This window comes from Hesperophylax consimilis, chromosome 2 (assembly GCF_061612785.1).
Source record: "Hesperophylax consimilis isolate HC1 chromosome 2, BYU_Hcon_1.0, whole genome shotgun sequence".
Classification (NCBI taxonomy): Eukaryota; Metazoa; Arthropoda; class Insecta; order Trichoptera; family Limnephilidae; genus Hesperophylax; species Hesperophylax consimilis.
The window spans coordinates 37,720,216-37,732,198 of record NC_142837.1 but is presented as its reverse complement, the minus strand read 5'-3'; positions in this window follow the sequence as shown (position 1 = coordinate 37,732,198).

Below are 11,983 nucleotides of genomic sequence, written 5' to 3'. Positions count from 1 at the left end.
TTAATTATCTGATTACAGATCTTATGACTACAGACTAAATTTTGTTTTTGGTTTATTAAATAAGTTACTGTTCACAGAATTACAAGTATACGTGTTCAATTTTTATTTTACCAATATTATCGCTTCACTTAATTATTCACTATTAATCGAAATATTAAAGTTTTAAATTAAATTAAAGAACTACTTGTTCTTTATAACTACTTTTTCAGTCTTATAACTAATTGTCTGATTTGAGATTTTCACGGCCAAAAGTACTATAGTGTAACGTATTGATGTTTACAGGATATAATACTGGGCCCTTAATCTCCAGTATTATAACGAGGATAGGGATCTGGTAATATATATTATTAATAGTCGTAGATTCTGATATACGGAGGTTGTTCAATCGTAATATAATAAACTGACAATACAAGTAACAAGTTGCCCTAAGGCCGTCTAGCGACAGAATGGCTTCCCGCCACCCGACGATGTAATCCAAGGCCTCTAGTAGCGTTCGGTTATCTTCGGTAGAACCCGAAGCTACCCGAGCGCAAACACCAAACACTACAGGTATTATGCCTTTTTTCGCTACCTCCTTCTTAAGACTAAGTTTCGGACAGCATTGCAGTGTCCATCATCAGGGCAGATGTGTAATCTGTAAATTATAATTACTACTTGTTTATTTTTTCAGAAAACTGTTTAGTTAGAATATTTTCTTTTCTACGATCATTATGTGGAAAAATGTACGAATAGAATTATTGTATTATACAATCCAATGGTGAAGCCAAGCAGATATAAATACAACTTTTAACGTACCCTAAAGCCCTGTTTTACAAGTTAGTAATACATATGTGTGATTCCTAAAACAAAACTCATACTTAAACCAAACATTTTCACACGCTTTGAGGAAACCGAAAGATAAAAGTTGCCGAAAGGGCGGCGAGGGTAAGGATAGATTATGAAAATAATATTCAAGGAAAAATTCAGGTTTTACCTTTACGAAAAAGTGTTGTTTAAACGCACCAACGATATTTATTCAACTCTTGAAAAACAAAATAAATACGTTTGAAAGAGAAATTACGAACGGGGTGAAAATTCTATGGAATCTGAATTTATATTCATAGGATAAAGCATTGGTGAGAATTTCTACTTAAAACCCGAATTCTTCGTAGGGTGTGTCAATTTCGAACAATTTTTGAATGAAGATAGTGCAAATAGAATAAGAACTGCATTTGTATCAATTTTATTTCAAAATGAACTACTTAGCTAGCTTATATATTGAGAAATGTAAAAATTGCTAGTTTATTAAATATCTTAAATTTTTTGTGATCCGGTTAAATATGGGATTGCAGGCCTTAAACGAATGAATTTATTTTATATTATGGAAAAAAACAGTACATGATTTACAGAGATGAAACAATATATAGGAATAGATACTTCATGTTGGGTACCTATGATATGTTTCCTTGTAATGTGTGCTAAGTTGTAAGTTTATTCCTTAATTACCAGGTGACGTGTGTAGTATATAGGTGTGTGTGTGTGTGTGTGACGTGTGCAATGTATGTGTGAGAGTTTGTGTGCTTGTGTGTGTCTGTATGTTTGCGCATTGAACAGTTTAAATTATTGACATGATGACACGTTTGAATTTGGGCATTGAATCTGAAAAATGTCAATATGTGAGTTTAGACAAACATTACTTAGAGTATGAAGAGCTCGGTTAATTGGCGAATTAGATGCTGCATTTGTTTTATAATTAAGCGTGTGAAATAGCTCTGTATGTTGTGTACGTCTCAAAGGTATGTTAAAGTTAATAAGAGACAGATGTTCTGTACAGTCAATGTCATTGTTTAAAATTCTTAACAAGTTTTCTGATAACATTTAAGTAAACTGGGAATAGATTATCACTTGTAATCGTGATAATGTATTCAAAGTGTACTAAAATTTTATCAGGAAACTTGTTAATTCATTCGTTAAAGGCCTGCAAACCCGTTTTTATCTGGAATACCAATACTTTGAAGAGATTCATAATAAATTAGCAATTCTCATTTTATCTGAGTACGCTCTGAAATAAAACGAAACGAGAATTAGAAAAAAATGTATTTTCTCTCACTTCTTTAATTGTTCTCTCTTAAAATTTTAAAATTTTATTTCATAAAAAAAGTTTTTATCACTATAATATATCTTATTATCGAAGAAACACTTTGTAGCTTGACATTATGTAAATTATTTTTTACTTATGTTTTAAACCACCTTACTGTGTTATATAGGTCTAGTTATATACCATTTATATAATAAATCTATTTTCAATTACCGACTTAATAACACCGTCTGCAGAATTGAACCTTTCTTTCCAGGGACTTGTTCTTACTGTTGTGAATTTTAAAAATAATATCTTTTAAACTAAACTCTTTTTTTTTGGTTTGTCTAGGGTTCAAATAAGAGAACCTTCCTCCCCAGTTATGTGGGACTGACATTTATTTCGTATATTAACTGCTTTAATAACATCCGATTTCAGAGTAATGCGTACTCGTCTGCGATAGTGTACGCGATTGCCATTGACAGTTGTCAGAATAGCCGATTTTCAATTCATTACCAAAAACAAAATTGAAATTCAAATAGATTTTTTTAAAGGGTAATCATTATCAGCAAGCAGCATATATTTTTAATTATTCAGTTATTTGATATGTAATTATCACGAAAATTTAAAAAAAATTATGCAAGACAAACGAGTTTTTTAAATGTTAATAAATATAACAAATAAAAAAAATTATCATAATTTTTTTTTGTGATAAACTAATGTTTGTAAGACTAGGTTTTTTTATGCATAGCACAAAGGATAACACATTAGTATAAGCAATAATTACTCGCCTGAAATATCAAAACAAATCGACGTCATCTAGTTTGAAATTCAACACTAACAAAGCCTTTCCTACAAAAATAAAATTGATTGTTTACAGGTGAAAAAATATAATAAGCAGTAATTGTTGATTGAAGTACTAGTTTATTTTGAATTATTTGGCGGGTTGGGAATCAGCCGACGCAGCTCAGTGGTCCAGAGCACCTGACCGGACATTAGAAGGTGCGGGTTCAATTCCCGTCGGCAGCATTTATTTTGACTCGGCAGGCATTTTCAATTTGTATGGATATTTCAGGCGACTAATTATTGCTTATAATAATAATGTGTTAAAAAAATAATTACAATATATTAAATAATTTCGTTTTTTTAACTTTCATGGTGTTTTAGCAAGTTAAGGATACCTACAATATATAAAGAAACTCAAACGTTGCTCTTATTTTTTAAGACGCATCTTTGGAGATGTATATCGAAGATGTTAGAAAACGGCTCTTCAAAACGTACTGCACTGCCCTACACACGTCAGAACTGTGGACACAATACCCAATAGCGCAATGGGACAATTTGAGGATGTGCTACAACAACGCATACAGGCAACTTATGCAACTACCAAGGTTCTGCAGTGCCTCCACGATGTTGACAGTGCATTCATTCCCCGCCGTACTTTGCCACCGACTAGCCAGCTTCTTGGACAGGACACAAAATCAACAAACGTTTTCGTCATTGCTGCTTCCGAGTGGCTCAACTCTCCACTTAATGAGCAATGGCTGCAGACGATGTGGCCACCTCCTTTAATGCTTTTTATGTTATCATTAGGTACCTATCTATCATGTTTTTTTTCATCTTATTTTTATTTTTCATTGTTCTTATTTATCTCTTCTATATATATATCATGTAATATGGCAAAATAGGATTGAACTACTCTCCTAGTCCTGCTAGATTAAAATCTTAAATAAATAAAATTAAAAAAATATCTATCTTTTATCAATCACTAACATTCAGTGTCCAAACATAAATTCAGTCTATTAGAATATTTGTCACCGATCTGTGTTTTTTTTTCTTGGGCACATTTTATCTGTATATTAAATTTTCTATGTTCTGTAAAACATCCAATCGGGTGTAATAAAGGTTTGTCGATTACAAACATGCTTTACAACAAACTGTTCACGTTTATTTTGTAAATTATGTTAACAAACTTACTTTCAAAATCCATTGTAGAACATTTGAAATATAACTATATCTTTCACGCTTTTTTCTGAGCATCAATCGCTGTATTAATTTAGCTATGTTCTGTAAAAATACCCAATCTGACGTAAAAAAGATTTGCTAAATACAAATATGCATTACAACAAACTTTTCATGTTTATTTTTGTAAATGTCAAGTAACTACACATTGTTCTCTAACTTTTACTTTCATAGTACCTTGTACTTATTTTGTTAAGAGACGTGCTTGACTTACCTCAACCAGTGTCTCCAGTAACTTTTCGATGTTTTTAAATTTGTTTTTTTTTACCAAACAATTAAAAAAATCATTGCCATTTATCACTCCAAATAATGTCAGGAAGCACTGATTAAAGTAAGTAAATACGTGCCTTAACACCCTATATACAATTATTGAACTCCTTTGTACAACAGAACTCTCTAGGATAACTTGTATTATACCTGCGTATATCGTTCATACTCAGTTTATCATGTCATAGTGTACGAACACAAAGAACGCGTGTTTCGGCTTTTAGATTAGCCGGCGAGTAAGCGGCCGACTGGCGCAGGCGCGCCGACAAGAATGTTTGTATCTAAACGTGTGAGAACGCACATAGTGAAGGCAGGTTCAGATTTGTGCCCGCGCGCTGGCCGAGAAGCTTTACCGGAATGAATTCTTAATTCCTACTCGCCGGTGCGGCCGGTTAGTGAAGCTTGTTTTGGAAGCTAGTGTCAAAACATAAATAAACAAGTCCTGTCAAAATGAGCGACTTACTAATTGCTGCTGTTTTTAACAAATCGCCGATCTGGGATAAAAGAAGTTTACATAGCAACAGAAATGTTGTCGACAAGTGCTGGAAAGAAATCAGTAAGGATATGAATGAAAACGGTACGAACAAAAGAACGAACTAAGAAAATTTTATAATAACCTCAAATGTCACGAGTGAATTAAGGTATATTTAAAAAATCTTTCATTAATAAATAAAATTCATAAATTGACCATGACTTTTTCTACTACTATTAATTGGATGAAAACCAAGTGTTTTATTTCTGAATTTCAAGAAAGAATTCTACAAAAGTAAAAAATCTTCTTCCGATGAGCTTGACATTTTGTTAAAACTGACAGCTGCTATCAGGCTACCGCGCAAATGGCGCTGATTTAACCGGCGTTCTATGTGTCCACAACTCGGCGCCTATCTTCTCCGGCGGACTCAGGCACTGAGTGCTGGTAATCTGAAAGCCGAAACACGCGTTCTTTGTGTTCGTACACATATACTGTGCACTTATTACTCTACTCCTGAATAAATTATCTATAACAATGTGTAAATAATGTTTAAGGTTTCAAGGCGTCAATAATTAATTAAAATTTTTTAAATATTACTAAAATTGACACACCCTAAGCCGCAATTTTTATAAATCCAAAATTCTGGGAATCGGTTTAGTGTGCAGTCTTGCTTGTTCGAGGCGTCTGATAAACAACATACCAAGCTCTAATCCTCGGGCGAATTCTAGTTCTCCGAGTTCTGTGAGGGGAGATAGCTTCACAAATAAATTCCCGCCGATAAATCCACCCTCAGAAGGCATAGTTTGCCCTTCCATCAGATAGTGCGAGGTTCACAGTTGGAGTGGCTGAATGTTAAGTAATTCGACCGTGTTAATTGTGGTTATTTTTGCACAGAGGCATGCTTATTGTTTATTTATGCTCGTGTGAATGCCGCTGTGAAATGAATTATTACAGAAATAAGAGTTACTGGATTGCCGTTTGGATTATATTGCTTAAGAATACACGGTGTCCGGAAACTCGTAGTACCCAAAAGTGGGAAACTAGTGAATTTACATCTTATTTGAAGTAGATTTCGAGTTTTCACTTTTTTGATTCGAAAATAAAATTTGAAAAAAAATCTATGATGGGGTTGAGGGTTTCATCGCCTTCGTCGTTGTTTTCTTCGTTGCCTTCATTATTGCCTTCTTCGTTACTTACTTCGTTGTTTTCTTTGTTGCCTTTTTTGTTGCCTTCTTTGTTACCTTCTTGTCGCAAATTTGCCTAAGTAATACCTATAATAGACAATTTACAACATCGGTAATATGAAAATGGAAAAAAAATAATCACGTTCCATATCAATAACCAGGGTATCGGATCTCAATTCAAAGCAGCTCATAATCGCCGTCAAAAGTACGTAGATTGGGCGAAGTTCTTATTCTTGACTTTCTTCGAAGATACAAACGTCAAAAATCATTCCACTCGAACAACGAGGCCCAAAAGGTTCCTTAAAATAAAATTAACCCGTGAAAAACAAAGTTTATCTAATTATTGAAGACAATATTAGCGATTTCTAAACGAAAATCTGAAACAGAAAAATCAGAACAGGATACGGTCACATCTAGGACTCGAACCCAGGACCCTTGCCTTGCCGGGGCACCGCTCTACTAGGCAAGGGTCCTGGGTTCGAGTCCTAGATGTGACCGTATCCTGTTCTGATTTTTCTGTTTCAGATTTTCGTTTAGAAATCGCTAATATTGTCTTCAATAATTAAATATTACAATTTGAGGTTTTTCTCAATATAGTTATTCCAAAAAATAAACAAAGTTTATATCTTTTAGATGTCATTTAACTCTTAAAAATAGGTTCGACTAAGGTTTGCAGTTTCCTAACCAGGAACTGGAGAAGACGTCTCTAACAATCTCGTCAAATGCTGATCGGGTAGGACCGAAATTTATTTCGTATATTGATTGCTGTAATGTCATCCGATTTCAGAGAAATACATAAATGTCATTGTCATCGACAACGAGTCTATCTGCGAGTTTCACCTGGATCGGATGATAGAAATGGATTAATCTCCGCTTTCGAGATTAGTATTCATTCATTACTGAAATTCTAATAGATGTATTTAAAAACGAGTGGACCACTAATCCTATACTTAAGATTTTAATCACATTCAATCATCGGACACTTAGACAGCTGATTCAAATCATTACTCTCTTCGGGGGCTATTTTGTTCATTTCCCAAATTGAAGAACCGTCGGCGTATTCACAGGCCGTTTGCGCGCAGAAGTGGGTAGGGGAGGGGTTGAGGGTCTATCAGATAAAATGCGTAGCATTAATTTATTGGGAGGTCCGTAATTGGAATTTCTTCATCTTTTTCTTTGGCTTTGTTTTAGCGCTCTTTATCCGATAATGGTGATATATACTGAAAGCCATCCCACCCCCTTCTACTTTACTTTATGCCGTGCCTCTTCTCTCCTACCAGAGGCGGATTTGCCCTTAGGCCTATGTAGGCCCGGGCCTAGGGCGGCCAGATATTAGGGGCGGCCAATCGTGACAAAAAGTCACAGATGATAACAAGAAATTACTTCCTAAGTACCTAAATATTCTACGTACGAAATAGCGATATGCAAGAGCGTGTTCACACACAGCACACAGCACGCCCCCACGCCCCGCAGCCGCCCTCGCCACACCTATCATGCTCCGTCGCTCGCCCGCTCGCGTATTTCCAATCCCTACCGTGATTCAGTTGCGCTAGTGACTGAACCGCGTTAGGTATTGTTATGCATAATAGCTAAAAGTTGTCAATAAAGTAAATTCATTATGTAGTCTATGGTCTATATCAGGGGTCTCCAAACAACGGCCCGCCAATGTCATCAATCCGGCCTTTTTTTTTAATATTAACTCCACACAGGAGGCCCTAAAGAAAATAATTTCCCTCAGGGCCTATGTCATCTTTGGGGATGCTGTGTGGAGGGTCTTTTTGTGGAGAGGAAGGAGTGAACATGGGTCTTGAAGAGTCCCATGTCGTAGGAGGGAGGAAACACAGAGGCCGGCAGTTCGTTCCACAGCCGAGCTGTTGAACTTGAGAACGAATCGTAGAAGAGACCCGTTCTCATGTGACAAATGTCAACCGTGTACAAATGTTGGGCGCGCGTTTGCCGTGTATCCCGACTACGCACCGGTGCCGAAGGGATCAATGACGCTAGTTCCTCAGAGCATCTTCCATTGTAATACCGATAGAACAGGGACAGCATACCTACCTGACGCCTGTGCTCTAAAGATTGCAGTCCGTTTGTTAAGATTGGGGAATCTATCAAACGGACCGCCCGTTTCTGCACAGAGTCAAGGGTTTTTTTCAGGTATTTAGGGGCTCCGGACCAGAGATGGCTGCCAAATTCGACAGTAGGGCGCACTTGCGATTTGTACAGGGTCAGCAGTTGTGTACTATTACAGTTGTGTTACAGTTACAGTTGTGGCCTGCGACAATCGACAATAAGGAAGTTGAGTCCATTTTTTAAATTTTTTTTATCAATGTTCGCATTCAAACTTAAATACTGGTATTTTTTTTTTAAAGTTTGTTTTCATTATTAAATTAATTCTCAAAGTTTAAATTTTACTAAGCCCGCCAAAACGAGCGGAATCCGAGCGGTAAGAGGCGGGGTGTGGTGTGACGTCATTCGAACTGTGAAAACCACGTCGCTTAAGCATTTTGTATGGAAAAAATTTTAATTCTTCAACAAGGAATTCCAGTAATTTTTTTACCAATGTTAACCGTCTATTAGAATTGATGTTATTAAAAAAAAGAAAATTGATTAAGATTTCATAGTTAAATTAATATTTTAAGTTAGAATATTTGCTTTTCCCGCCCGGTACGGCACTTGTACGGTATTGCCGTCGCTACTTGTTGACGTTCCCCGCGCGAATTCAGGACCACCGCGCAGAAAAGTAAAGACCAACAGTAAAATAACGGTTTACAGCCCAGTTCACTGTGAGACTTTTCTGGGCGGCCGGCGGCCTGAAGTGTATCACATGCTATGTGACATGTATAATAATAAAAACTTCTAAGTTATGCAATAAACAACATATTATTATAAAGCACTATACGAATATGTATCTTTATCCATTTCATATAATAATAACAACAAATACGTACATATATTTGACAAATCCAAATAAACCTTTGGCCTATACACCTCTCTCATCTAAACCGACCATCTCTCATGTAATAGATAGAGATGCACCATAGGTGATATGTTGTACGTACAAGTCACTTCACATGTGACGTCAGAATTCTTTCGACCAATCGTGGAGCGTATACAGTCTATTGTTATTGAATGCTTTTTCAAGAACGTTTAACTAATTCTAAGAATAATAATATATAAATATATTTATATATTTAGAATCGATATTTTTTGATCTACATGAACATATTTTTTATAAGTCAAAATATTTTTCACTCAACTTCCTTACTATACAGTAATTGAACTAGCGAATTTAGCAAGCGTATTTTTTTACATTAATTCCACACAGGAGGCTTTGAGGAAAATATTTTCCCTCACGACCTATGTCATCTTAGGTGATGCTGTGTGGAGGGTCTTTTTAAGGAAGGGAAGGATATGAAGTTCTGAAAAGGAAAATGTATGAGGGGTGGGTAGGAATCTGGGGATTAGTGTCCAGGAGTGACATACGTATGAATACATCCCTCCAACTGCGGTGCAAGGCGATGGGTCAAGATAGTCCGGCTGGAAAGGTCAAAAGGCCTCCCTCACCCAGTCTCTCTCGATCCGGCCCGCCACGCAGCAGGTGGGCAGACGTATCCGCCGCCAAGACCTGGACAAATCTCACCCCATGAACCATGAATGATAATGGCAGGAAAATTAAAACGGTTTTGACCCTAGGAACTTACTGAAAAGTTTGGATACTCCTGGTCAAAATGATGGGTACTGAGAAAGGGGCGGCTACATGGTCTGGGGCCTAGGGCGGCCAAGACTGCAAATCCGCCTCTGTCTCCTACCCATCCCAACAAACCCCGCCGTCGCCGGATTTGTAGGATTTATTGCCCAGTGTGGAAAATTTAATCGAATGTGAAACATACCGTCGCGTCATTCTCGATTGAATTTTTTTAGTAGATGGGGAAATGTGTGTAATGATAATAACGATAAAAAAATATCGTACTAATTTAACAAGAAAACCAATTAAAAAAAACAATGTCGAAACGACCATTCTGGCACTTATTTTTTGAGCAATAGGCAGCGGTCATTTCTGAGCATTTGGCAGTGATCATTTCTGAGCAATAGACAGCGGTCTTTTCTGAACTATAGGCAGCGGTCATTTTTGAGCAATTGGCAGTGATCATTTCCGCGCAATAGGCAGCGTTCATTTCTGAACAATAGACAGCGGTCATTTTTGAACTATAGGCAGCGGTCATTTCTGAACTATAGGCAGCGGTCATTTCTAAGCAATTGGCAGCGGTCATTTCTGAGCAATAGACAGCCGCGGTCATTTCAGAGCAATATACAGCGGTCATTTCTAAGCAATTGACAGCGGTCTTTTCTGAACAAGAGGCAACGGTCTAATTTCTGAGCAATAGATAGCGGTCATTTCTGAATAATAGACGGCCGCGTTCATTTTAGAGCAATTCACAGCGGTAATATCTGAACTATAGGCAGCGGTCATTTCTGAGCAATTGACAGCGGTTTTTTCTGAACAAGAGACAACGGTCTAATGATTGAGTAATAGACAGCGGTCATTTCTGAACAATAGACAGCCGCGTTCATTTTAGAGCAATTGGCAGCGGACTTTTCTGAACAAGAGGCAACGGTCTAATGATTGAGTAATAGACAGCGGTCATTTCTGAACAATAGAGAGCCGCGTTCATTTTAGAGCAATTGACAGCGGTCATTTCTGAACTACAGGCAGCTGCAGTCATTTCTGAGCAATTGACAGCGATCATTTCTGAGCAATTGACAGCGGTCTTTTCTGATCAAGAGGCAACAGTCTAATTACTGAGCAATAGGCAGCGGTCATTTTGATATTGTTTGCTTGATCACTAAAACCGTTCTAATTTTAACGGTTTTAGTGATCAAAAAAAAAGTAACGCGTAGAATCGAATACAAAATATAAATTTTCTAATTTCCAAATAAATCTGCCATTAATGTTAATTTAACTTTTTGTGTTTTCTTGTATGAATGAAGTAGAATCTTGAAAGTAGAAAGTAACAACTTCCAAACAACCGATCGAGCTAAAACTCGGCAAATAGACTCGTTTTTGATGACAATGCATTTTATCAACTTTTGATGGAAATCACGTATACACACGCGGAAATATCTCGCTCGATTGGAATTTGGCGAGATTGGTAGAGTTGCCTCCTCCGGTTCTTGAGAAGGAAGGTTCATTCTTCATTAAACATTTTTTTTATGTTTTAAAAAACATTTAAAAATATTTATTACAGTAAATAAAAATGTTTTTTGTGAGTTTTATTTAAAAATGGTACGTAGCTTTGTGATTGAATACTAATAATAATATATCTTTGCACACCTAGGTTTATTGCTTAAATAACTTTACCCGATTTTTTTATTTATAATGATACACTAATGTTTATAAGACAAGGTTTTTTTATGCATAGCACAAAGAATACCAAATTATTATAAGCATTATTTAGTCGCCTGAAATATCCATACAAATTTTAAGATATGTCCCGAGTAAAAATAAATGCCGCCGATGAAAATTGAACCCGGACCTTCTGATGTCCGGTCAGGTGCTCTGGACTACGGAGCTACGTTGGCTTATTTCTAATACGCAAATTAATTCAAATGTACTAGTACTTCAATCAACAATTACTAACTATAATAGTTGATTGTTTACAGGTGAAAAATATTGAATTATTTGGCGTGTTGGAAATAAGCTGTCGTAGCTCAGTGGTCCAGAGCACCTGACCGGACATCAGAACGTGCCTTGAGTTCAAAACTAAATAAAATAATTTTAATAAAAATTAATCTCTCCTGCTCTCTCCTAATATATTTTTGTTTTGCGCGTCCTAGAGTATCATAATTTCAAAAATTATGGAAGATGAAACGGTGTTTTCATTCTATCAACAGTATCCTTAATCTTAGTAATATCATATTAAGACATTAACACATCCTTAAAATGAAACAATACGCCTGAAGCGAGATGTCTGAAAGAAA